Source organism: Aythya ferina (assembly GCF_964211825.1).
Source record: "Aythya ferina genome assembly, chromosome: 1".
Taxonomy (NCBI): Eukaryota; Metazoa; Chordata; class Aves; order Anseriformes; family Anatidae; genus Aythya; species Aythya ferina.
Window position 1 is genome coordinate 59,698,570 of NC_140296.1, and position 26,530 is coordinate 59,725,099.

A 26,530-nucleotide genomic window follows, 5' to 3' on the forward strand; every position below is an offset into this window, starting at 1 on the left:
TCTGCCTTGTCCTTACAGTATCCCTTGATCTCTTTGTTAAACGGTATTTTTAGGTTTCTATTGAAATGTCACTCAGGAAATACCAGTTGACTTCCCTCAACAAACTAAAAGAGAGGATGGTATTGTGACCTGTATGATGAAAGAAAAGCTGTGACTAAATTTTATATTATTTCTAATTAAACAAAGATAATTACCAAAGAAATGGTGAAAAATGTGGAGAAAAGAAAAAGAAAAAAAAAAAAAGCAGCAGCAGAAGACATTAGAACATATTTATAACAGACATTTCACAGGGCTAAATTCTGCTATGCTAATTTATCATGAATGGCTCTCCTACCTTGGATAACCTCATTGATTCCACTGGATGGGTCTATGGGTCTACTTGCAAAGCATTCCACTTAAAAAAAAAAGGGGGGGGGGGAGGAGAAGGGACAAGAGAGGTTAAACTGATTATAACAGCGATGTGCTAATTTGTCTAGTAAGAACCGGTCATTTTATCAATTTTATCCTTTTAGAAGAAATGTATTTAAAATCTAATTACAATGGTGAGTTTTAATTTGAAGATACAGGTGACATTCGCCACATAGAAAGATAAGTAATTACCTTAGCTGGCTGCTGTAAAGTCAAGAAAACCAAACAACCAAAAAAAAAAAAAAAAAAAAAAAAGTCTTGACTGAAAACGAAATGTAGTAGAAGAATTTAGGCTTATGCTAAAACTATTTTACTGTTTTATCAAACAGCTTTGACTTCTGATTTTTTCTGTGCATTTCTAAACAGATTCATCTTTGGATATTGCACGAAAATAGACTCAGAAGACAAACATGCAAACACATGCTTATTTTAAGCACATCACCTTTAAGAATGATCATTTACAAGACAAAAATTAGTATTTATATTCTACCTACAGTCCAAAAGTTAATGTGACTTGACCACATATTTAAAGGTCTTTAAAAATTGAAGAAAGTAAATATTTACATTTTCCTTCACTTTTTTTTTTTTTTTTTTTTTTTACTGCAGGAAGGCTAAATGAATAAAAACAGTTTTAACTGTTCTAAGTAATCAGTTTGACCGTCTCAGTTCTTCATGAAAAATAATGAGGTGTATTTGATCAGAAGGTTCATTAAAAATGATTATATGAAAAAAGGAAAGTCATTCTAAATAGGATTGTTAATTGGAAAAAATGAACTAACGTATGACTGAAGTTTGGATCCAAGATCAGAGTCAAAGAAAATGTGTAACAATTTGTTTTCCCATGTGCATTAGTTTGTGTGATGTTATGACACTAACAACTCCCTCAGTTATATCAACTTTAATTTCTCTGTGTGATGTTGAAATAATTTACATTTTTCAAAATTACATTTGAGTTTCTGAATACGAACTGCTGTAGGATGTAATTGACTGTTTAGGAATCAATGTTACTAATAACCAAACAAGTGTTGAATCACTACGTTTTCCAGTGTCAGTCATATTCTTCATAAGATTTCTGAATTAAGCCTGTCACTTCACTGATATCTCATCTCTTTTAAACTGTATTAGAGTGAAAATGGTAACCAGAGAAAACAATTTTTTTTCATGTTTCATTTGCTTAGCTAATATAACCAGAGTAAAAAATAGTATGCGTTCTTTAACTTACATGTGCAAATATTGCTTGAATAGCCCTATAGTCCTCACAGAAACTACCCCTCTGATTAAGATTTACAGAATTGACTGTCATGGACAATCATTCATTAGCTTTTCAGACAAAATCAAGCCTTATCTTTTCAGACATAACAAAAAGCATTTCTGTAATAAGAGCTTAACAGTTAAGATACCAGTTAGTTTAACAGTTAAGATACCTAAAGTAATCAGGTATAGCAGACGCAAGGGAGAAAGCAGAACGCATAGAACTAATCAAAAGAAAGAGATTTCCACTGAAATCTGCAGCAAGATTTCAGCCTAATATGTAATGAGCATATGCTCAATAAAATTTTCTTCCTCAGGAAAATAAAGCAGAAAGTGCTTTTGAGAACAGGTGGGCAATAGGACTGTGACTTCCTCTATGAAACCTATGGATCTGTCATGGTTTTGCCTGGGACAGAGTTAATTTTCTTCAGAGAGGCTCATACAGTGGTTTGGATTTCTGTTTAAAATAGTGGTGATAACACACCAATGTTTTTAGTTGTTGCAGAGGAGTGTTTACATGGATCCAAAGACATTTCAGCTTCTTGTAGTGCCCTGCCAGTGAAGAGGCTGGGGGTGCATCAGGAGCTGTGAGGGGACACAGCCAGGACAGCTGGCCCAGACTGGCCAAAGGGATATGCCATAGTGTATGGCATCATGTGGAACAATAAAAACTGGGAAAAAGATCTCCATCTTTTCATGGGGGGGGGAACAATTTTTGAAAACAGTCAAAGCTTTCATCTTGATCAGACAATGGTGTGAAAGTACAACTTTTTAATCAAAATATGTGCTAGACTACTTTAAAAATATATTACATTTAAATATATATATATATATATTGCAAAATATACCACTATGCCTCTTTGTTAAATGGATATAGGTGTAGGTTTCACAGGACTAATCAAGGCTAATTTATGAAGTAAATTTGTAAAGTAATGAACTGTTTTAGAAAGAAATGTTATTCACTTCTGTGTCTTTAAGAGATGGAAATGTATTCTCTATCAAGGACCCTAATCAAGAAACAACAAAGAAAAATGTTGTGAAGACAATGTTTGTTCTATCTTTTCCAAAAGGTTGTTCTGTCTTATATAGTTGCAACTGATACTGTGTACTAAGCAGGAAATTAGGTCACTCTTACTATTTGTTAAATTAATTTCTATGGGAAATAAATTCAATTATACTTAATTTAAGTACCCGGAACTCAATTGTTCATTGCCTTGGCCTTGAGTATAAGTTTTTTTTTTTTTTGAATCCAGTTTGTATAATGTAGTGACAATGCAAGGTACAAGACTGTAAGTAGTACAGTCATTGTGTCTTAAAGCCTCAAATTTGAAAAAGTCTCTCTATAAGCAAGCTTCTCTCCTAAAAAATGCAGAGGGCATAAATACTGTTAAACAGTCATTAGGCTGATTAATAACTTACAGATAGAAATTGTACTGCTGCTACTTACTTGAGGAAAGCAGCCCTCACCCCCCCTCCAAAAAAAAAAAAAAAAAAAAAAGTTGATGGAATTTATCAGTTGATGTTAGTTATATCACCAAGTTGTAGATTATATTTTTACTACTGAAACAGTTAAAAACTGTTGGGATCCAGGGAATCATTAAACATCCCAGGACCTTTGTTCTATGAAGAGCTGCTTCTTATTACACTTGTCTGAAAATATATTCTGCAGAGAAACTTCTAGACAGTGCACCATTGTAGGCTGCAGATCCTCTGAAAAGGCATGGTGCACTGAATATTAACACCATTTCACACATTCCCAAGATGTATGCAATTACCTCAGGGAGAGGAGCTGGGAATGTGAGGTCTCAAGGGCTTAGATAATGACATAAAATAAATTGCAACGATTACCCATGTATTTTTCCAAGAGACATATTATTTAAACCTGTCTAGGCTTTCGAGAATGAAAGACAGAGGAATGTCCACTTTATGAAATTGCTATTAATGTGTGACCTGGAGTTGAAGACAAGGTTAATTATGGGTTTTTAACAGAAGTATCATTCTGGTTTAATATCAGTACCCAGGCCTTAAATATTGAAGTAAGTCACATTTTCCAGGAACAATTGCCTTTGAATGAAGAATGGCGGGGCTCTGATCTTTGCTGACCCTTATGACTCCCACTGTGCAAGCCATAGCAACAGCGTTGCTACAGCAACTGAGGAACACGTCGTAAAATAGGATAAAACCATGAAATCTGATGTCATACTTTCATGAGATACAACACTGCAAATAACCTCCTAAAGCAGATTTATTAAATGTTTGATATGTTGTATACAAATTATATGGGATTGATCTGAATTGAACTGAGGTGGGTAATATTACCAAAATAACTAGTCAATCTTCCAGGACACATAAATGTCCTGGTCAAATGTTTGGCTCTTAAGACTATTAAGACTATTTCCTCAACGTTTTCATTCTCTGGAGCTTATATCTCTGATCCAGATGTAGAAAGGGATCAGGTACGCTTGCATTAACCTATATAGTTATTTCTAAATTAAATATAGAAGAATATGATTATAGAATATGATCGTAGAATATGATTGTAGAAAGTGTTATGTGAATGAGAGGGAGTTATCCAAGATATTATGTACAGTTTCATTTTGCCATGTCTACAAGCTGAATATTCCTTGGGTCCATATAAATCACAGAATCAGAATCACAGAATTTCTAGGTTGGAAGAGACCTCAAGATCATCAAGTCCAACCTCTGACCTAACACTAACAAGTCCTCCACTAAACCATATCACTAAGCTCTAAATCCATCCAACGAACAAGTTACATAGATGTTCACAAATACAGCAGGTTACTTGATAACACTACATTATACTTTCTGACAAAGAAAAAAAAAGATCACAGTATGCTTTAGAACAGAAACATGGCATAAATGTTATAAATGGCATAAATGTTATAGTTTTTAACCATAAATATCAAAAAAAGTAAAATACACTAACACACAGTTTGACCTAACAACAATTTTTAAAAAGCAATCAAGAACACAACAAAACAATCTCAGAATAAAAGTCCTATTTATTAGAAAAAGTTCTTGCTGCTGAACACTTACATTTGCTATTAATATAACTTTTCAGTAAGATCACTGAATGGGTGGATTGTGTTATATGTATTTTAATAGGCTTAATAAGCTACATAGTACAAGAAAAAAATTTGGAAGGATCAGTCAGAAGGACTTACACTAATCAATTTCATACAGTTTGTTTTTTTTTTCCTTTTTCCTTGTGTTTCGCAATAGTCAAAGTGGGATACTTCAGAAAAAGACGTAAATCTCTTATGTTGTATCCAGCCATAGATTTCTGTACCACACAGGTATAGAAAAGCAGATGGTGTTACATGCCTACATCCCCAAGTACAAGCTTTGGTAGCTCCTGTAATTTGATTCATTAGTATGGTTAGTCAATGAATGTGTTTCTATGAAAGTTTTGCCTGTATATTAATAGCTTGTGATGCTATGCTCTACCTCATATATTATACTGTAGACATTTTGCCTTCTTAGGAGACTCTAAAAGAATGTTGGTCCAAAAATTAACGTTACTAATATCCTCCTCTCCAAAAATAACTTTTTTGATACAGAAAGGTCTAGACAACACTCACACAAATCACAAAGTCAGGCAACAGTGAACTTGTTGAACAAGGTCATGGGGGATCAAAGGATGGGTTGGTATATATTCTCTAAATGCCAATATAAATGAACACTGCAAACCAAGAATGCTGTTTTTCAATTTCTTGTTTGAATATTTTAAGGCTCTTACATGACAAACTATTTATTTTCTCTAAAATTACTCTTACATTAAATATATGATAATTGATCATGCATATTTAGAAGAAACTTTGCTTTTAATCAACTAATGTACATAACTACGGTTACTGACAACAAAATAATGTATTTTCTTTTTCAATTAAAAGCTAAACCAAAAATCAACAGTATTTTATAAAAATAATTATTACTACTCAACCAGCTCTAACATTCCTTTAGTTATCTGCCATAGAATTTTCATTGAAAACACAAGCTTATCCTTGTAAACTAATTGCAATGTCAGTAAAAGAATTGGATTTTATGGCTGAAATTCTAATAATGACATCAGAGTTAAACTGCTTGTGAAATCTGGCTGCAAACTCAGGGACACAGAATTGAATATATATATCTGTGTAATAACTAAGTCTCTTATTGGAAAAAAAAAAAAAAAATATATATATATATATATATATATATTCACAGCCTTAGTCTCCCTACTGAATTCTACCATTTTGTCCACTAGCTAGTAATACAAGAAAATCATCTGTGAGATTTGTTTACAGAAATAAATAAATAAATAAATAATAATAATAGTCCATTACCTGTAATTACAATAATTCTTTTAGCAGGGTTGGTTTCAGAGTTAAAATAAAAACTCCCTCAACAAACCCCTCACCCCCTCACCTCAGCTCTACATTTCTGTAGGATCTGCAGTCCTCTTAGCTAGGTATCGTAACAAACTGAATTTATGACATTAGAAAAGCAGGAACATTCTTTTAGATTTCAGTTGGGTGTTTTGTATTTCTATAACAGAGCTTCATTTCTAAGCATCCCTTTCTGGTTTTGCAGTAGAAAGAACAGTGAATTAGTGCTGCATTTGTGAAGGATCTCACTGAGGAAACTGTTTATGTGCATAGCACTCAATAATGGCTGTTCTGGGCTGTGGGGCAGGTGCAATCCAAGTTGTGATCCCTAATCCCAGGTTGTCAGGTGGCTACAAACCTCAAACTACAGTACTCTCTATGATGTACTCCACAGAACGGTTCCCCTGAATAACCAAAATGGGAGACCTATGGGCATGAGTGTCAGCACCTTTTCTGCTCATGTGCTGGGGTTTCCTTCAAAAGAAACAACACCTAAAACTAAGGCATAGATACAACCAAGGTGATTTAAATACTTGCCTAGATCCTTTTATGAATGGACTTCCAGTTCAAGGGAGCACTTAGCTTTCGTGTTTCCTGAACTCAGATGAGGTGATACAGTCCTGAACAAAAAGCCTTCATTTCTCTTGTGGTGGTTTTACTCAGGTGGGCGGCCGAGCTCCACCACTCCCCCTCCTCAAAAGGAAAGGGGGAGAAAATACATGTATGATGCAAAGGGCTCAAGATTTAAGATAAGGATGATTTAATTAGAATGAAAATGAAGAGGGGAAAAGAAACAGCAAAGGCTGCGCAGAAGCACAGAGAGAGAAAAGCACTTACTCTCTACTTCCCATCAACAAGTGATGTTCGGCCAGGTCCTGGGAAGCAGGACCTCAAAGCAGTTGTTTTTGGGGGTCAGATGTTTTCACAATGAGAGACCCCTCCCCCCCCTCCCCTCTCCCCCTTCCCTTTTCCCACCCTTTATTGCTGAGTGTTACATCATATGGCATGGAATATCCCTTTGGTTAGGTTAGGTCAGCTGCCCTGGTGATGTCACCTCCCCACCTCTTGCCCGCCCCCAGCCTGCTGGCGCTGGGAGGGTGGGAGGGAGACCTGGTGCTGTGCCAGTATCACTCAGCAGCAGAAACAACATTGGTGTGATACCAATGCTGTTCTAGCTACAAGTGCAGAGCACAGCACTGCATGGGCTGCTGCAGGGAAAGTTAACTCCATCTCAGCCAGACCCAGTACACCCTACACAGTGTACAAGATTGGGATTTTGGTCTTCCAAACTCAGCTGTCTGCCATTTATTTCAAATGCCTCTCCATACTTAAGATTTTCCTGCCAATCTGATGGGAACTACTCATCTGTTTTGCTTTCTCATATCTCTGGATGCACATGTGTACACACACACATGCACTCATGCAGGAGGTCTAATACAATCTCTCTTACTGGGGATTCACAAGCAGCAGGAACCCCTAAATTAAGATACACATCCCACCTCCACTCCTTCCAAATACAGGAGAGAGTCTGAAAATATACCACTTCATGCTAATGATTTGTATTTTCAGCAACCTGTGACTCAAAAACTTTGTTCTCTTTCCCTGAAATAAAATTAGTCACAATACGTCCCATGAGGTTTAAACTACTTTTGGTGTATAGTTTATTTTATAGATAACTTTTTTTTTTTTCTATACAAGTTTCATCATTTTCAGAGGTCCCCTTCCTTATTGTGAGTGTTACTCGGTGTGAAAAGTGAACAATACTAACTAAAACTAAGGCTATGTCTATTCCACTTATGTTTCCTGTGCAACTGGCATCAGTAGGAATTTTAACATTAAGCTCAGAGGATGTTGGATCCAGCCCTAAACAGGCTCTTGTACTGCAGGAACATCATTTCCTCTTGTTTTCAATGGCATACCTTGTTCTTTCTGATAGTGACCATCCAACGCATTAAAGATTGATCAAGTCAAGGCAGGTTACAGCTAAAAAGAACATAATTCTCACCAACAAAGTTTAAGGCTGACGCTATGACCTATTTTAGCTAATAAACAAAATGGGCTTCACAGGTGTCAGAATTCCACTACAATCAACCATTAATCCTTGTTTTGCAAGAGTGAAATAACAACAAAAGCAATTTATCTGTAAAATGACAAGTCAACTCTTACCAGGTTCATGTTAAAACAGGAGAATTCTGTAGGTATTTTTAAATATATTTTAATCATGAACTTTAAAATCTTTATTTCTTCACATATGTGTTGTAGAGAGGGAATATTTATATGACTTGATTATTTTTTTAGTCTACTTTCCAGGCACAATTATTTTATCAGCTGAAAAGCTGGAAAATGTACTTATGACTAAATGACTTTTTTTTTTTAGCTAGTCCCCATGATACCACTCTAATTATGATAACATTGAAAGAAAAAGCTGCAAACTTTCATGTTGTTATCTAATAATTCTATTCATTCAAAGACAATGTCAAATATATAAACCAATTGCCAATAAACTGGCATGATAAACATACTTCACATTGCACAGTCCTCATGTGTGCAGATAAATTGTGATTTTTTTTATGTTATAAATTTTCATAGATTTATATATAGCTTAGTTTTGTACTTACACATTGGTTCTGGGAAGAAAAAATCTTAAAAAAAAATAAAAATCTGATTCCTATTAAATTGTAAAATCTTCAGAGCAGACATTTTTGTTTGAATCTGTGAGGGAAGATGCACAAAAACACCATGCTGGCACCAAGAATAAATAATGATCATCTCTAGTTTCTTTGCATTTTTCCTATTTTGTAACCTATTGTTATCAAATGGACTTACAGGATAAGAGCAAGTCTTTATCTTGCAGGTTCTGTAGGTAAGTTTGGGTTTTTTTGCAAGCAATTTTTGTTGCAATTAAATCTTGATGATCTGTCAGACATCTGCACTGAGTAACGTAATTGGCTCTAATTTAAAAAATAACTTTGCTGTACAAGTAGCCAAAGGAAACAAAGAAAGGGGACAAAGGGTTAAAATCTAAGCCAACTGCCTTTCCTCAGGAAAAGCCTGTAGTTGAGACAAGGGGAAATCATATATGAGAATCATTTTCCTACACTATATATAAACAAAGAGAAACTTTACTGTGAAAATATTAGCCATGAGGTTGTTTCTGACAGATGTCTTTACATCTTGATTCCATCACAGTCCAATGTAATGTTTTTGAATTCTACCTCATTTCAATATAGATTTACTCAGAGAAGGGAAAATGACAAGAAAGTGTTATATTCAGAGTTTTATTATAATTTTAGAGGGTAGAATATGCAGATAGCCATCATCCATATCATTATCCAACAGTGCTGGGAAAGTAGCAATCACAACATTTAATATGTGCACAAATGGTTCCCATTAAAATCTGAGAGACTGTATGGTACCTCCCACTAAAAGGGAAAGGAGGGAAAATAAAAAAGAACAGTAAAAAATAGTAAAAAAGAATAATAAAAGTTGTGGAGAGGGCTATAAATTGTTATGCCTTTGTTTGCTCCTGAGTACCAATGTGTATTTGTAGGAATTCTGGCTCTCCTCAAGAGGCTGCTATGTCCTGTGAGTGTGCAGCAGAAGATATAGTCAGTGATCCCATGCGAGGAGGCTGGATTTTTTTCATCCAGGTTTCTTTGTTCTGCGTGGCTTCATTCGAGGTATAGCACCCTGAAGCAGGTATAACGAAGAATTTTGTTCACAGTATGTACAGTATGTTGTACACATTCTATATGACCTTCTTTACTTCTTAGCTTAGTATCCCTCACGTGCTAGTTTCAAGTGGATAAACCTTGATAGGGTTTATTTATTCCTGTTGGAGTTTGAAAAAGATGTGCTTCAGTGAGCACACATCTACATGACTTCTGCAACATTTTACCACATGCCTCACTTCAAAAAATCAAGAATGCTTCACATCTGCCTTTCACTTGTGGCGCTCTTGGCCAGAGCTGTTGTTCTGTGTCTCTTGCAACAGAAGCACCTCACAGGCAATCCCTACTTGCTGTGGCTTGAGGGAATACTTAAACAGCAGCCAGTCCTGCTAACCTTTTTCATCGTCTCCATCTTTACAACACCTTACAGTGGAGATTTGACAAAAAGTTACTGCAAAAAGAGGGTTTCTGATATTTCCTATTGAAGCCTTACCTTCACCAGGAAGAAACCTTTTCACCACACTGCAAAGGTACCAGGATGTAACCTCCTCAGCTTCTACAAAGCCTATGATAGTATTCCCCATCTTTTCATACCTGCTGCTCCTTTAATGGCAGAGTACAGATGAAAGCCCTTAAATGTGTGCTTTCAAAATAGTCTGAGTAGATCTTCCCCAGTTATTTTCTTCTTTTTTTTTCTTAATAAAGGTAAAAACTATGACAATGTGTGACATTTAATAAATAAATAATCCTGTTATGAGGAAAAAGAAGGGAAAAAAAAAAAAAGTATATTATTGTTTGTTCCAGAAAGATCTTGTGGAAAGGAACAACAGGAACAACTTCACCTAGCAGTGTCAAAGTCCGGTTATTTATTTAATAAGTAAGTAAATAAATAAATAAATAAATAAATTAGGCTGGTTCACAGTCGGCTCCATATGCTGTTTATGAAAATCCTGTCTCCCTCACCAGAAACTTGTAGTTTAATAGCTTAACAGAACTTAAAGAAACATCACTGTTTAATATGATACAGGCTGATGCAACAATCTCCATTTCCTTTAAGTGTTCACTGGTCATTATTTCAGATATTCAGTAGGGGTCTACATGAGAGAAAATCAAGAGTTGCTGAAGATCCAGATTTGTATCACTAGGGATTCCTTCGACACCCTGTTAAGCTTTCCGAGATGCAAAGAAAGGGAAAAGATTTTTTTTTTCAGCCCTCTCAAGTACAATAACCAGAAAGGGATCTCTTGACCAGAAGGTCAGAATGAAGTTACTACTGAGGTTTGGTTACCCAAAGGGATTTGCAAGGCATCCAAGAAGATAGAAATGTTTTTGTCATCTTCACAATGAAGTCAGAAAAGACACTGCTAATTGGGTGGTGATGTAATTCCAAGCATGCTCTTCAGAACACCTATACTACCACTATGTTCAACAGGAATATATGATTTTGATTGCCCTATCTTCATGCAGCCAACCTGAGTTAAGAAGGTTTGATTTTTAGAGGACGTACCTTAGGCATTTTGACCACTAAGTCAAAAATCACAATTTTCTAACATATACAGCAATACCTTAAAGAAAGTGAACTTCTGCCATCAGTTACCTTTAGGCTGCTTCCTAATTATCTCTTTTTCTAGGATATGGCTGCTCAGAATTGGGTTCCCTGTAGCACAGACTTACCTGGACTAACTCAACCTAGTGAGCTCTGACATCATTACCAATCCAGTGGCAACAGTCCGAGCTAATTTCTCCTCCTCAACAGAGCAAATTGCTTTAACTTCAGCAGGGATAGTCTTAGAATAAGAAATTACCAGTTTTCATACAACCTCTTCTTAAAGTTAGCTTTTAATGTGGGCACAGTAAATCATCATTAGCATGTGTACAATACATTGGGGATTTTTGAAGTGGTGACAGATTTTCAGCCATGTAATAAAACTTTTTTTTTTTTTTTTTTTTTTTTCACAAAGGGATGAAATGGTGAAGCAAAAATGAACATTTACAAATGTTATCATTCATGGTACTGAAAGATCAAGTAGCAGAACTAAAGAGACAAGCAGATGCACTTAGAAAAAAATCAATGCATATGAGATATTTCTTTGATGACACATGCCTGGTTTTAGACTCCAAAGAGGTGACAGCAGAGGGAGGCCAGCTGCAGGGATGGAAAAGATGAGTGAAATAGAGATAAGGCACAAGAGAAACAGGATAATAGGAAAGATAATGACGGAGTAAATGTGAAGAAAGATATTAAGAGAGGAAAGAAGCCTGACAAAAACAGTGAATGCAGTAACACTGTCTAGTATATCAAATACTGGATATCATACATGGTCAATCAGAAGTTCAAATATAACACTGGTAACAAGTAAGAAAAGAAGTGATAAAACAATATAATTCAGGTGAGAATATTTTGCATTAGTGGCAAAATCAAAGCACAGAAGGGAATATTGTGAAAGAGGCATTTTGATTGCCTTCACTTCTTCACAGGAAAAAAAAAAAAAACACTGTGAAAAAAAAAATTTTGATTAAAATTCACCTTCATTCTCTTGTCTCAATCATCAATAGTGGGTGATTATTACTGAATTTTATTTTTCTTACTGTAATACTTTTGTTGCTGTTTTTGCAAAGCTGTGCTCAGTTAATAGCTGCTTTTGTTTTGCAGATGTAAGGTTGCTAGAAAGCATTTCATAAAAGCTACCTTTGTTAGCAGATGCCTTCAGTACCAAATCTATCCTTCAGGTATTGGCTTCCTGTAGGTGTGTAGGTCTGCACAACCTCAGCCAAGGAGAAGTCTAACCAGGTAAACACTCCACTGTGTAACCTACAATTCCCATTAAGACACCAAGACATGGCACACCTGCATGATGAAGTTATGCCCCTACAAGTGACAGGAGAGGTGCTCAAGAGGAGTACATATTAGCCACGTCATGCAGGAGGGCCTGTTCCATAAAGCTGTAGCAAGTGAATATGTCTTCTAGCAGGACTCCTTTTCACATGAAGCCTGATGAGAAAGCATCTTCCATCTGTATTTGCAACCAACACTACTAACCCTCAATACCTCCAGGACCACAACACAACTGCTGTGATATCACTGAAACAGCTACAAAGATTTTTGAACCAGCTACAAGATGCACCAAGATTTTTCCCCCCATTATCCCTCTCAGTGCACTTCCAAGAATGAAAAACAGTATGATTGCTATGTATGTGACAGGCCTTGCACTGGGGGAAAGGAGGATAGCCCACAAGTTCTACTTTCTGTTAAAGATCTAACACAAAGTCTTATCTGTCACAGATCCTGATTTTATCATTATTCAAAGAGCTGTAATTAACTGGATCAGAAATCATGCTCACAATATTGAATTAAATAGAAAATACCATTTTGTCCATGAATCAATCTTGCTGAATTTCAAATTGAAATATGGAACAGAAAATGTTAAAATGTGCTATGAGAATGCTTTATTTTTGAAAAGATAATTTGATTGTTGGTTAAAAGTTAAAGAAAAAGGCTAGATTTATGGAGTTTTTTTTTTTTTTTTTCATTTTCTTTCACCTCTGAAGTGAAAAAAAAAAGAAACAATTTTTGAAAGATCTGAACTTTCTTGTTAATTCAAATTAGATCTATCATGGAGTTATTTGTCTACCATTCATCTTCTTTTTCATATCTTTATTGTAATCACTTTGTTAGTAGCTGCTTCCCACCGTTAATTCAGTAGTACATCATATCAAACATGCAATGGACAAATTTATTTTTCTAAAATTTCTAAACTCTTTCATTGCACATGGCAAAACTAGAGGATAAATTGGTTCCACACACCATTTTTAAGCTTTGTAACAACAATTGTTTGTCTGCCATATAAATGAAGCTGAAGCATCACATTGCCATAGGATTAACTCACCACAAGTTGCATTTCTAGTAAAGGAGACTGCAAGTTTAAATTGTTTGAAAGTATAGTCAAAGCTGCAATTTTTCCAGCTGAAGAGAACTTTATCTTAATAGCTGAAACTCACACCTGTTCAGAGGACCATGCCAGGAACTTAAAATGAATTTAAACCCTCATAATATTGCTATAAATTTAAGCAATAACTTATCACATGAGCCTTGATCTGGCTCTAGACCGAGGAATGAATTTCACCTGTGGTGAGTGTTGAGTGAAGGGAAAAAATGTACAAGAAAGATTCTGCAGAATTAAGCAAACTGATAAGTTAAACAAGGGGATTGGCAAAGAGCCTGCTATGATTGGTGATATTGGCTAAACAATGTGAGAAAAGTAATCTGAGATATTTTAAAAGCCGTTCTAAACCCTTACCTAGAAACAAAAGAGAGATACGCTACACTTTCTTTGTGTTAGACAAGAAAAGTTAGGCTGAGGAAGTAGTTGTTCCATTCATGCCTTTGTTGAGGCTCTGAATTTTCAAACACTGAATTAAACTCAGAGGACAATCTGAACTTTATAGATACAGAAGAAACTGGTGATAAAGGAGAAGACTGTATCATAGGATAAATGCTATTTTCCACCAATTAATATCATAACAGATACAGCTCTAACAGGATTATAAAAGTATATCTTGACATAGTATCTCGTGAAGTGGAGTACAAAATAAAGGGGCTTTGGCTGAAGAAAGTCAAAAATGTCAGTTTGCATGACCCAACAAAAATGCAGTAAAAATCTAGTAGCAGATAAGTAAAACTACCTTTAAAAGGCTTTGTTGATGTAGTATTGGAGCTGCAAGTCTGCTATTTCACACCTTGTCTGCGTTGCCAACTACTTGTAGGGATTTATCTGTTTGCACAACATGAGGACTTCTGTTTTTATGCCCCAGCCACACAAACTACATGTCCAAATGGAAGCTGAACATTAATCTTCAAGCTTTAACATGTGATTTTGATAACAAAAAAGGTCAAAAGAATTATCTTATTTATCTGGGCCTCTGAACAGTTACCAAGCTTTCCACAGGCTAGCACTGTGCTTAGAAATACATACTTCAAAGTAAAAGGTTAAGGGTTTCATATATAAAAATCAAGTAATCAACTAATTCATTTGCTAAATCTGATGATAAAGACACTTTCACCTTAAAAGTCAGGACAGAGGTAATGTGGTTTGTAAAATCCTTTAGGAAACTCTGGAATGTTGAGGGTTTTCTCTAAAACTTCATCTGTCAGTGGGAAATGCAATTTAACTTCATAAGGCAATAAATATGCTTTTGAATGACTTCCCTTTTGTTTTACAGTGACATCAGATATTCTGACATAAGACTAGAGCCAAGTAGAATAGAAAGCAGATGGGAACTCTTGGTAGGACTGCAGCAGATTATGGAACTTAGATTCATGTTTGCAGGTACTCAAATATGGATTTCACTTCATGAAACCCAGAAAACATTACTCCAGTATGGGAACTGTATTTCATTCTCTTATTATGTATGATTTCTGAAACTAGTTTCAAATTCGTGCTCTAGAAATGGCTTCATTCCAAGTCGCTGTATGTTGGATATTACTGAATGTAATAAAGTCCATTTACTGATGAATATGAAATAGCTTTTATTCATGTATCTGCTATGATAGTGACAAGCCTGTGGTTAACCAAATACAAACTTGTAATGTAAGTGTGTGATGTAAGAAAAACCTAATCTAATTAATTATCTAATTAATTATCTATATTATCTGCAGGAATAACAAAATGTCTTTATTCACACATGTAGAGACTCCATCTTATTGTTTAAACTTAAAACAATATTTTGAGGGCATAATTATAGTAGTGTTCATTAGGTAGAACTAGAGTTGTCCTTCATCCTTCTGTACCTGAGCAAAGCTTGTAAAAATGAGCTCTAACTAGAAAAGGTGTTGCAACCTGTCATAGACTAATTGTACAGACCTTCTGTAAGTGTGAATGCATAAAAATGAAAAATATAGATATATAATAAGCTACCTGTTTTCTACATATTTCTTAAATATTTTGCATGCTTTTTATAAATGGCTGTTCTGAAAAGGGACAGTTATGACAATTTGTCCTCCTTTCTTTCCCAGGTATTAATTTAATGAGTTTTAATTTAAAAACATGCGAAGATTACATGAGTGTGGACTTGGAAGAACATACTGAGCCACACACAAGTGTACACAGTATTTGTAGGTGAGGCTTAGTACACCTGCATCTGAATGATAACGTCTAATTTGAGGGCTATAATTTCCATCTAATTTGAAGCTAAAGCAATAAAGAAATGAAATATAAACTGAGGTAAAATTAAGTGCATGCTTCCTTTTCCTCTCCAAAAATCCATAATGCTCCACAGGGATAACAGTAGCTAACTCTTCTGGCCATGTGCAATGGATAAAAATGGCTGAATGAATATTTCTGGATGTTAGTGTTTAACTTGATTGCACCATATGCCACAGGAGCTCACTGGATTTAATTATCACTTTGCCCCAGAAAAAAATCAAGACTTTAATTTTTCCTAGCAAAACTTTTAGAGTTCTCTTAAGAGGATCTCATTGTCATTATTACTATTTTTTGACAGGCCTACTGTGTGAAGCAGACTTATAATCTCATTACTAGGAGATATTAAGTCACTCAGTGGACTGAGTTCATTCCTTTCGCAGTATGTTGAGTCAGGCAGCTTCTATGCAGGGTTTGCAAAATTCCTGTGTATCAGGTAACATTTGTGATCTACCTCAATGACTGACTGGCACCTTTGCTGTCTGGGTTAGGATACCTTCAGGCTTCCACTTTGAGGAGCTTTTGTAAACTGTTCTTTTAGAAGCCTAACAAGGCCTTGAAAGTTATGAAGTAATCCAGGAACCTCTTCTGCCTTTCTATGTTCTTGCACAAAATGTTGGCACCAATGTGCCCAAATGAACTCTATCACATAAAGAGATAAAGAATACAGTCATAGTGTTTAAGCTGACCTGTGATTATCTGAATTGAATCTGACATGCTTGTACTCCATGCTAAAAGCTGCACTGGCCACTGGCAGATTACTAAACCCTGGCAACTCAACAAAAAATCTCATTTTAGTTGTATCAGAATGATGATCCCGTTCAAATCTTCCCATTTTCATCATCTGGGTTGGAAACATCGGCTGATAATGTTGTCAGTCAAATCAGCTGTCCTAGCAACAAAACTGATAGCCCTGGGCAATTATAGAATCATAGAATCATAGAATCATAGAATATCCTGAGTTGGAAGGGACCCTTAAGGATCATCAAGTCCAACTCTTGACACCGCACAGGTCTACCCAAAAGTTCAGACCATGTGCCTAAGTGCACAGTCCAATCTCTTCTTAAATTCAGATAGGCTCAGTTCAGTGACCACTTCCCTGGGGAGCCTGTTCCAGTGTGCAACCACCCTCTCTGTGAAGAACCCCCTCCTGACGTCCAGCCTAAATTTCCCCTGCCTCAGCTTAACCCCGTTCCCGCGGGTCCTGTCACTAGTGTTAATGGAGAAAAGGTCTCCTGCCTCTCGACACCCCCTTACGAGGAAGTTGTAGACTGTGATGAGGCTTCTTTCAATTAACACTTTGTCTTGCAAAGTTGGCCCATGAGTAAATTGGTGCAAACATTCAGTGAGCTAAATCAGATGAGACTGAACAGCCAAATATGGAAGAAAAGGTGGTATTTATCCTGACCAACATGCAAAACCAAACTGAATTAATTTGTAGGAACTATTTATTTAGTAAAACTGCAGTATAACAATTTGCCTAGTAATTCTGCCTCAGGGAATAGAGTATATGTACAAAAGTGTGAACTTGATTAATTTGGACCTGATTTTTTGAAATAAATGTTCAAATACAAACCTATAGAGGAAAAAATCATACACTATCATCTAATTTTTGGCTAGGCGTGAAAGATACAAATTTAAAGTAAGAGACATATGTGCTTATTTTTCAATCCATTCTTTCATTTATATCTTTCTGAGGTCGCACAATATTCTACAGAGTGAGCACTCCTAAAAATGAAGAGAAAGGAAAGTTAGAGGTTCATTGCCTGTCCATAATAGTTGCATATCATCTTAAGAAAAGTAACAGATATGGCACAAATAATTTAACAAAAGCCAGCAGTCACAATCTTCCTGTAAGAGCAAGGTAACGTAAAGCTACAGTCAGAAAGCACTGAAGGGCTTTTGAATCACATGATTAGTCTTACGGTAATGTATATGTGTTTTCTTAAAACAAAGCAGTACTAATATAAACTACTAAGACATTATTGGTACCAGAACAAGAAAATATATCTGGAAAATATAATGCAACAATGTAATAAAATAACAAACCCAAAACCAAACAAAAACATTGATCTGTTCTATATCAGGTTCATATGCTACTACAAAATGACTAAGGAAACAAATAGAGCCAACAGGCTAGGATTGCCTTCCACCTTCCCACACACTAAATCATAGTGTCCAAAGGGTGTAGGAAATTTCTGATTAGCCAAGACCAGTTTTTAATATCTCCATGACACACTCTGTGAGCAGCCCTTCTGATTTCAAGCTGCCTGTACAAGGAATAAGGCCCTAAGAGGACAAAAGGCAGATTTCCACATGATATAGTTCCCTGCACACCAGTGTCCACCTCTGCATTTGTCCTCCTTGACCTTTATAGTGTTGCCCTCATTTACTGAATCCACACCATCCTGTATGACAGCCCATCCTTCTTCAGGAATACCTCCCAATGAGAAGAATAACTTTGCACTCCTAGCTCGTCAAACTCCTAATCTCCTGATTAAACTGTTCCTTCCTAGAGCATTGCACTGTGATAAGTGATGAAATAGTTGTCAGTTTACAGTTTTTCTGGATTCCATTTCCTCTCCTGAGGCCAGTGTTGGAGGAAAAATCAAGCTGATTATCAGGATATTTCTTATTGCCTATAAATAAAACTTTTTCAGGGCTAAGATTAATCAAAAGATATATTTTATATATGATTTCACTGTTAAAGAGGTGTTTTGTTTTGTTTTGTTTCCAAACAACCAGAAAAAGAGCACTTAGAACATGAATGCCTTCCTCACCTACTCAGGAGCATCTGGGGATGGTATTTCTAAGACACATTTACACTTAAAATGGTACGTTGATTTTCATTATTTTTTATTAGTCATGATACCTCTGGCATTTTCCTTCTGAACTTTCTTTTCTAAGTTTCCTCAAAGTTAGCCAAGTATGCAAGTTCCCTTTTATTTCTTAATTCCAAAGGGGAATATGGAAAGTGCCTGCTCTGCGTTTTTATTAATGCATAGTTTGCAGTGGAGATAATCCACATGATCCAAGGAACAAAAACACCCACTTCATGCAGGTGTGTGGGCATGGCTGAGTTTCACTCTGCTGCCAGAAATCTTACACAGGCCTTAAGCTTTATACTCACTGGATAAATACGCAATCCCTCAAATAATTTTGCATCCAATACATCACAAGTAAATTATAAAAAGAAGTAAGTTAGCAGGGAACTGGCACTTGCCACTATGTACGGTCTTTGAAAAGCCTTGGTACAATAATGATTTATCTTGCTTAACAAGGGGGAAATGATGCCTAGTATTCAGTTGTTAGCACTTCTTATAAGCCTCTTAAGCAATCTTTTTTTGCCCAGTGATAAAAGAATTCTTTACAGGTTTTTACACAAAATCTCTAAGCAGCTATCCAAAATCTGCAGGATTTTTCTTCCAGGGTTCTTCCACCTTCTGCTTGCTATTATATTTGTCTCTGTTCTTATGTATTAATATGAGATGCCATTCTAAAATGAATAGAAATTTAATAGAAAGCATACAAATTTGCTGATGTGATGTTATATCAGATGCAATGACTGCTAGTGCAAACTTTAAAGAAAACCGACAACATTCTGTAATATCTCAAGCATAGGCTGGAAGTTTCATTACTGCATCTCAGAATCAAAATAATTTCCCAACATAACAAGAGAAATAAAATTAAGTATATGTGTATGTGTATGTATATGTATACATATACACGTATGTATGCATATATGTATATGTATATAACTTGAGCTATAACTATATGTATATAACTTGAGCTTGTCTCCTGACCTGACCTAGTTCCTGGAGGGTACTGTCTCTCCATTAGCTCCTGGGCACCTGCTGCATTATTTGCTCAGGTGCAGCAGCATGTGAGCACAAGGAGCCAGCACAGGCCACAGGGTACTGTGGCTTTCTTTCACCTGGACCCGTGCCCTACCTAGTGAGCCCTCTTATAACTTGAATTATTAAAGTGCTTGGATATTAACCTTGGGTAAAGGTTATTGAAATGAAGCTTTGTTGTTTCTGGACCTATATTGGCTCTATATTCATATCTATATTCATACCACATGCTACCTGATCTGAGAAGTATAGTCAGATCTGTGTTGCTCTGTGGAATCATACATTCTGGTTGTACTGCACCTACTGAGGTCTCAAGCCAAGGTTTCCTTTCACCCCACTAGATCCACCCTGTGTGTGAGTGGTACATGGGAGGAAAGAGAGAATGGTGATTGCTAGTATTTGGTATAGTTAATGGAAACCTCATCTCTTCATTTACAGAGCAGTGTGGTAGTCTTTTGACACTTCTCTCTCTCATCTTCAAATGAAAGTGTTGGAAAGAGAACTTTTACCCATTCACTTTAATGCATTTTAATTTAATGCTTTCCTTATTTAAGCTTACTCCACAAGTCCTCCCACTGATGTTATTAAAATGTCAGCATGCAGTGATCAGGCTACTTTGAAGATCATTCTTGAAAAATAAAATAAATAATAAAAAGAGGAGGAGAAATTGCGTCTTAATGAATTTTATCAGCTCATACAGACATAATGCTTCTCCAAATAAATGTCCAGTAGAATGGGTATCATAATAAATTATGTAAGTAGATAATTCTGTTAATTTATTGTTATTATTGCCTTTTCCTATTCCATTACATCTTAAGACAGACAAATATTTTCTCCCCTTAAACAAATATCAGATAATATTCACATTCACAGGTTTCTAAAATAAAGTTTCTCACTATACAATAAGCATTGCAAACACTGCATGACACAATGTTTTTGTTGACAAGTGAAATGAGTATCTGAGTGTCACAGGGAATGCCTGCAAGACAGAAGGCCTTGGTAGGGTGCGGAGCAATGTGTGGGAACACAGAAGATTACTTGGGAAAGGTTTTTTATATATGTGTGTAGTGGTACATAAGTGCAGGATGCTTTTGAAAACTCTGTTCCATCTTCTATTGCTTGCATTTCTTCATTGCCATATCACATTTCTCACCGGACTGCAATACTTCTGAGACAGGGCTTGTGTCTAGCTGAGCCATCCCTAAGGCACCTAAGATGCTATGGGAGTGTCATAAGTACATATTTTTAATCTTTGCTTCTCCCTAGTCATATTCTCATCTCTGATTATTAACTGCCACTCTTTAGAAATACTGGTTTCGAAGATTTTCCACTTCCCTATTTCTCTGTGGTGTTATATGCTGCCTTCAATTCAAGTAACTAAATTAAGTCAATGGCACCCAGCTTCTCTCTCTAGGTTTTCACCTGCTGCTTCAAGGCAAAAAAAAAAAAAAAAAGAAGCAGTTCTCCCCAGTCTGCAGCTGTAGGCTAATTATTTCTCTGGTCTGTCAGCAGAAAATTTAAAGAAATACACACTTCTGCTCTTTTTATTCTTTTTTTTTTTTTTTTTCTTTCAATTAAACCACAGGCCAAGTGGTCTCCATTTAATTTTCAATTTTCCCCACTAACTTCAGAGCCTGCATATAATAGCTGAATTTAGCTGGGCAGATTATGATTCAGCCCATGCTCCCCAGGCGCTACATGGGGAATTCAGGCACCACATTTGGGTCTCTGAATTCCACTATAGAGGTCAAACGCCTAAAATGTATGTTTGAGCATTATCATACCTACAACTCTCTCCACATATGGGTCATGAAGACCTACATCAGGTGTGCCTAAGGCTGCTTTTCTCCCACACCCTTTCAGCTGTGGTTTCCCACCTTGCCTTAGTAAATACATGAATGAAAGGTACTAAGGACACAGACTCTCTCTTTCAGACTACAAATGCTTAAACTGGTACCTGAGTTTTTCGGGGGAAGAAAAGTCTGTTTTGTTTATTGAGGTATAGAGCTTTTCGGAAAGCGGGAGTGTGATAAGAACTCTAGATATATCAGCAAGTTAAAATTTTAGTATTTCTCTTCACATCAGCAGGAAGGAATTAAAAAACAATTAGTTCAAGATGTGATAGCTTCCTTTAATGACCTACTTATATATGAAATAAGGTGACCCAAAATTTACACCTGTAGTGTTTGAACACTACTACAAACAGCATATGGAGCAATGTTGAATTCTCTGTTGACCTAACAGCAATTTTATTCATGTTGCCATGGGGAATACATTGCTCATTAATTAGTTTACTCGTCCTTAATATTTTTTGCATTAGCTTGTAAACAGACTTTTCTAGGCTAAATCAATCATTTGTCAAGTATCTGATGGGTTGGTCGTGTTCTTTTAGGAAAAAAATGGTTAACACTGCATTAAGCAACTAAAAATTGTCATCTCTGCTAATGGAAGAGAGGAACCTGTCTAAATCTCCTGGAATTAATTTTAAAATAACAAGACAAATCAGAGAGATTTTCATACATTTCTTTTCCACTTTGTAGTGGAGAACTGAAAGCAGTTGTAGATACCTAAGGAACTGAAGCCCATAGAAAAGACATATGGCATTGGATACATCATGTGGTTGTCTGAATGCAAAATACTGAAGACATCTGAAAATGTCATCTGTGACTCTTGACTGTTGGTGGGAACATCTCTCACCCAGAGCTAATCTTTTTGAAGTGCAAGGCCTCAGCTGTTTCCTCAGCACTTCCTGCTGACATCTTTGTCTTTGATGCCAGCACTGTCTCTGCCACTTTTAGCTTAATGTACGTGTCTTTAACATGAAGCTAGACTTTATTCTGTGAACCTTAAACAGCATTTTTCTCTGCTCTGATTTTCCAACTGTATGTAGATGTCATTTGGTTTAATAAATTCCAGGTTGAGACTGTTAGAAAATAAAATCCCCAAAACGCTACAGTGGGAGGGCATTTTTTTTCACTTATTGTGTACTTTGCAAAACTGTCACTGCTGCCAGACCATTCATTATAAATGAGCTAGTTCTGGCTCTTAGTAGTAGAAAATGCACAAGTAAGTTGAAGTCATAAGATACGTTGAGAGAAATCTTCCATTCTGCCTTTCCTCTCATTGAAAAAATGAAGGCTATTGATTTCTTATTATTCATTTTCCACTCTTGTAAGTTTAAGCCCTTTATATGAACATCAGGGGATCTAAAGCCAAGGTGCTGAAGGGGTTAAGCAGGTTTTAAGCAAAGAAAATGTGTGTCCAGATTTGCAGAAGCTTTCAAAATGCCATCTAAAAATCAGTGCATAGTAGTCAGCAAAGGCTCAGCCACTGAGCATAGAAAGCAATACTTTGAAAATAGCTCTTTATTGTTCAAGTACTTTAAAAGTGTATTTTTAAACATCTGGAGCTGTGAAACTGCACGGATGAGATTGTTCGTTACAGGAGGAGGCAGTGGATGGCAAGCAGCTGTGGGATCAACAACATAACACCTGGTTTCTGACCTAAAGTGACTAAGAAACTGGAGATCTCATCACTGGCAGCCACAGTCCTGCAACATGATCTATCCTCTGGTATATTTGTCTCATGCTTTTTTTAGGCCTCCTGTAGGCTCTAGCTTCAGAAAACAATCCCTCTGAGTTCTTTCTTTCCTTGCAGAAATTGGCAAAGATATAAGAAACAAAGTATGAAAGATAGCAAATGGATCTTGGGGGAATGTGATGGAGGGGGAGCCTCTCTTCACTTATAATGAGCAGACTGTTGCTCCAGTGCAAAAATTCAAGTTTTGTCTTTCAAATCACCAGGTGTCTCCTAGACCTCATGGATTCCCTATTTTTTCCTCGGTTTCTACTTATAGCATTCACACTTCCTGCTACAGGAGACTAACTGCAGCAAAATGTTTTCAGTCTGCCAGAAGGATCGCTTATAAGGTCTGTATGTTTGTTTCAGTCCTACGCAAGTCTATACATTTTTTGGTGCAGACGTGTACTAAGTCAGTGGGAATTATGCTTGCATATGCCAGAGCTGAATATGGCCCTAGATTTACTGTGTCATCAAGTATTCGTAACACAATAGCATTTGTCAAAATGCCAGCGTGAAGTGCAAGTGGGTTTCAAACAGCTGTAGTACTGCCATATGCTGCCCTTTGGTTAAGCCGTGACTTAAAGTTCAGCTTCTCATTTAGAGAGAAAACTGACAGATTCATCTTTTCCAGATCTTCAGAAGCAGTCAGGCTCTCAGCTGTGCCTCTACTCATCTAAACCCTTCAGATGGGCACTACTGACACCTACCACTGCCACTGAACCCAGTGGGTGCCTTGACTGATGAAAAAACTCCTAATGGAATTCACTGTCCACCATGAATGAAGTGATTGGGGTTGCAGCTCAACCCAGAAGACCTTGCAAATAGGCACCCTGCCAGTAAGACCCGATCTCCCACTTATGACATGTACTGAATCAGGATAAGTTAAAGGTCAGAGCCCTCAGACACAATTTGGACTGCTTAGGTGTGTTTGCAACCTCTGTTGTGACGTGAGCTTTGCCCTCTGTATTAAAGGGGATTTCCCTAAATGTCAGGTTTGGGGTTGATCTCTCTTACTGAATAGCAACAGGATAATGCCACTGCATTTAAGTGGTGAGGCTTGATGAGCAGGGTATAAACCTGACTCCCTAGACCACTGGTTCATAAACTGTAGTATGTTGGAGACTCTGTGCCCTACTAACTGTTCAGCTATCAAAAATGAGGAAACTAACACAAAATGAGGAAACTCAAAATACTTGGTAGGGCACTGACATGAAATGCTATACTCATATCCCTGCTCTGAATCATGCTGGCCATATTTAGTAAGCCTCGGACTCCTACTCCCCTAGTGAATAATCCAAACTGGAAGACAAATGTGTGTTTTTAGAAGTGGAGATGGAGACATTCTGGCTGCTAGCAGGGACCCTTAATACCTGGGAAAGGACTCAACCTTTGCTTCAAGCATGGTCCGTCTACAAAAGATGGATTAGTAAGGCAAACTGTTAGTATGTGGATGATTCATTTGGTTTATGAGGAAGAAAATGGATTAAAGGAGATCTTTGAAAAATAAGTTTTGTGCATCAGGTTGGACTATGCAACAAAAGATTATTGAGAAAAATATTTCTCACCAATGTATTGTTAAGGAAACATTGTGATTTCATAGGTAGAAACCATTTAATCTTTTTGACTGCAGCCAAAAATATAATCCTCCCTGGATAAGATGCTTAAGAGGTGCTGAGCAGTTTCAAATCCTACAACTATTAAGGCAAGCTGAAAGTGCTTATCACCACTCAAGATACAGATGTTTTACAGGAGCAGTCTGCCACAATTCTGTGAACATAGTAATTGGCCATGATGGCATCCAAACTGTTTCATATGCAGTTCCTTCTCACTCTTTTTAAGATTACTCTATTGAAAAAAGCCACACAGTCTCTACTAGAAAATTGTATATATTCCTGGTCTCTTTGCTTTGTAAGGTTATAGCAGAAGTAAGAAAGAGTTCAAAGTACAGAAAAAAAAATGTTTAGGGCATGGGAAATTCTGTAAATGGGAATAGATTGCAGAGCAAGGGTACCATAAGAATGAGAATGAGATGAATGAAAATTTACAAAAAAAAAAAAAATATATATATATATATATATATGTACTAAGAAGTTATAGAATTTAGGAGTTGATTTCTCTGTCTCAAAAGACACAAATAGAGGGAACTTAAACACATTAAAGCTGGAAAGCTAAAAACTGATCAAAGAAATCACTCTTTCATATGATGTGTCACTGAACTATAAAACTCACCTCCACAGAAAACCACGGTAGCCTAGAATGGAGCAAGATTAAAAAAAAAGAACTTGCTACACTCAACAATTACGTTTATCTTAAAATAGCTTGTAACATGCAGGATTTTTACAAGAGTCATATTTGTAAGAGACTTGAAGATGTTACTAGATCAGTCTTATATTTTACAATGATCTAATTGCCACCCAATTCATGGCAGTTGATGGATTAATAAACATGGGCCAAACTCTTCATGGCACTGAAATCAGCCAATCTCATCAGTGAGAAATTCTGCTTCAGCTTTAAGAAATCACTTCTACGTCAAACAGGAGCCAGTGGAAATGTTGAGTGGTTTCTGCACACAGTGAACAGGGAATATAAGCCCTACCAGACCTCCCTCTGTACCCAAAAGAAGCCTGTCCTGAGAAGCTGGTGCCTACCTCCAGGTCTGCAGAAGGCCCTGCCATGACACTTGCAGCTGCTTCTTCCTGCCTCCATGGTTTTCACCATGCAGGCTGGTTCCACCATTTCAGTTAAGCAAGATCCTCCTCCTTATTGATCATTTCTGGCAAAATGCTGCTGGTATAGTGGTACAGAGGGACAAGTCAGATAAATTATGGCATGCTGAAAGCCCTGTATTGGCCCCCACCTGCACTCCTCAGATGATCGGCTGCTTCTGAGAAATCCTTTGGTTTCCAAGTAGTTGCTCTGTCACAACTGTCTGCCGAAAGCTGAGCTGTGGAGCACCATTGCTAGGCCCTGTGTTTATCATGTGCTTAGTGCAACCACGATGGCTGTGAGAAACTCCAGTCTTGTGCAATGCAGAGCAGCTCTTTGCTTTGCGAAAGAATGATCAAAGCACTCAGCACTGAGGCCTCTCCACCTCCTATCCGCCTCCCTACAAAAGCCTAGGCAACCCAGTGCAATTCCTCAGAGCTGGTGAGTGAAAGAGAGAAAATAAAATCAGT

At 36.7% G+C, this 26,530-nt stretch overlaps 1 long non-coding RNA gene across 1 annotated transcript in view; it reads right to left on the reverse strand.

Moving 5' to 3' along the window:
- The window catches only part of LOC311430144, a 62,915-nt gene extending 36,494 nt beyond the window's left edge, over positions 1 to 26,421 (reverse strand). Inside the window, exon 1 of the long non-coding RNA XR_014688590.1 lies at positions 26,003 to 26,421. This is a non-coding gene — a long non-coding RNA (uncharacterized lncRNA). The remainder of the gene's footprint in view (positions 1 to 26,002) is intronic.
- Between the last annotated feature and the right edge of the window lie 109 nt (positions 26,422 to 26,530).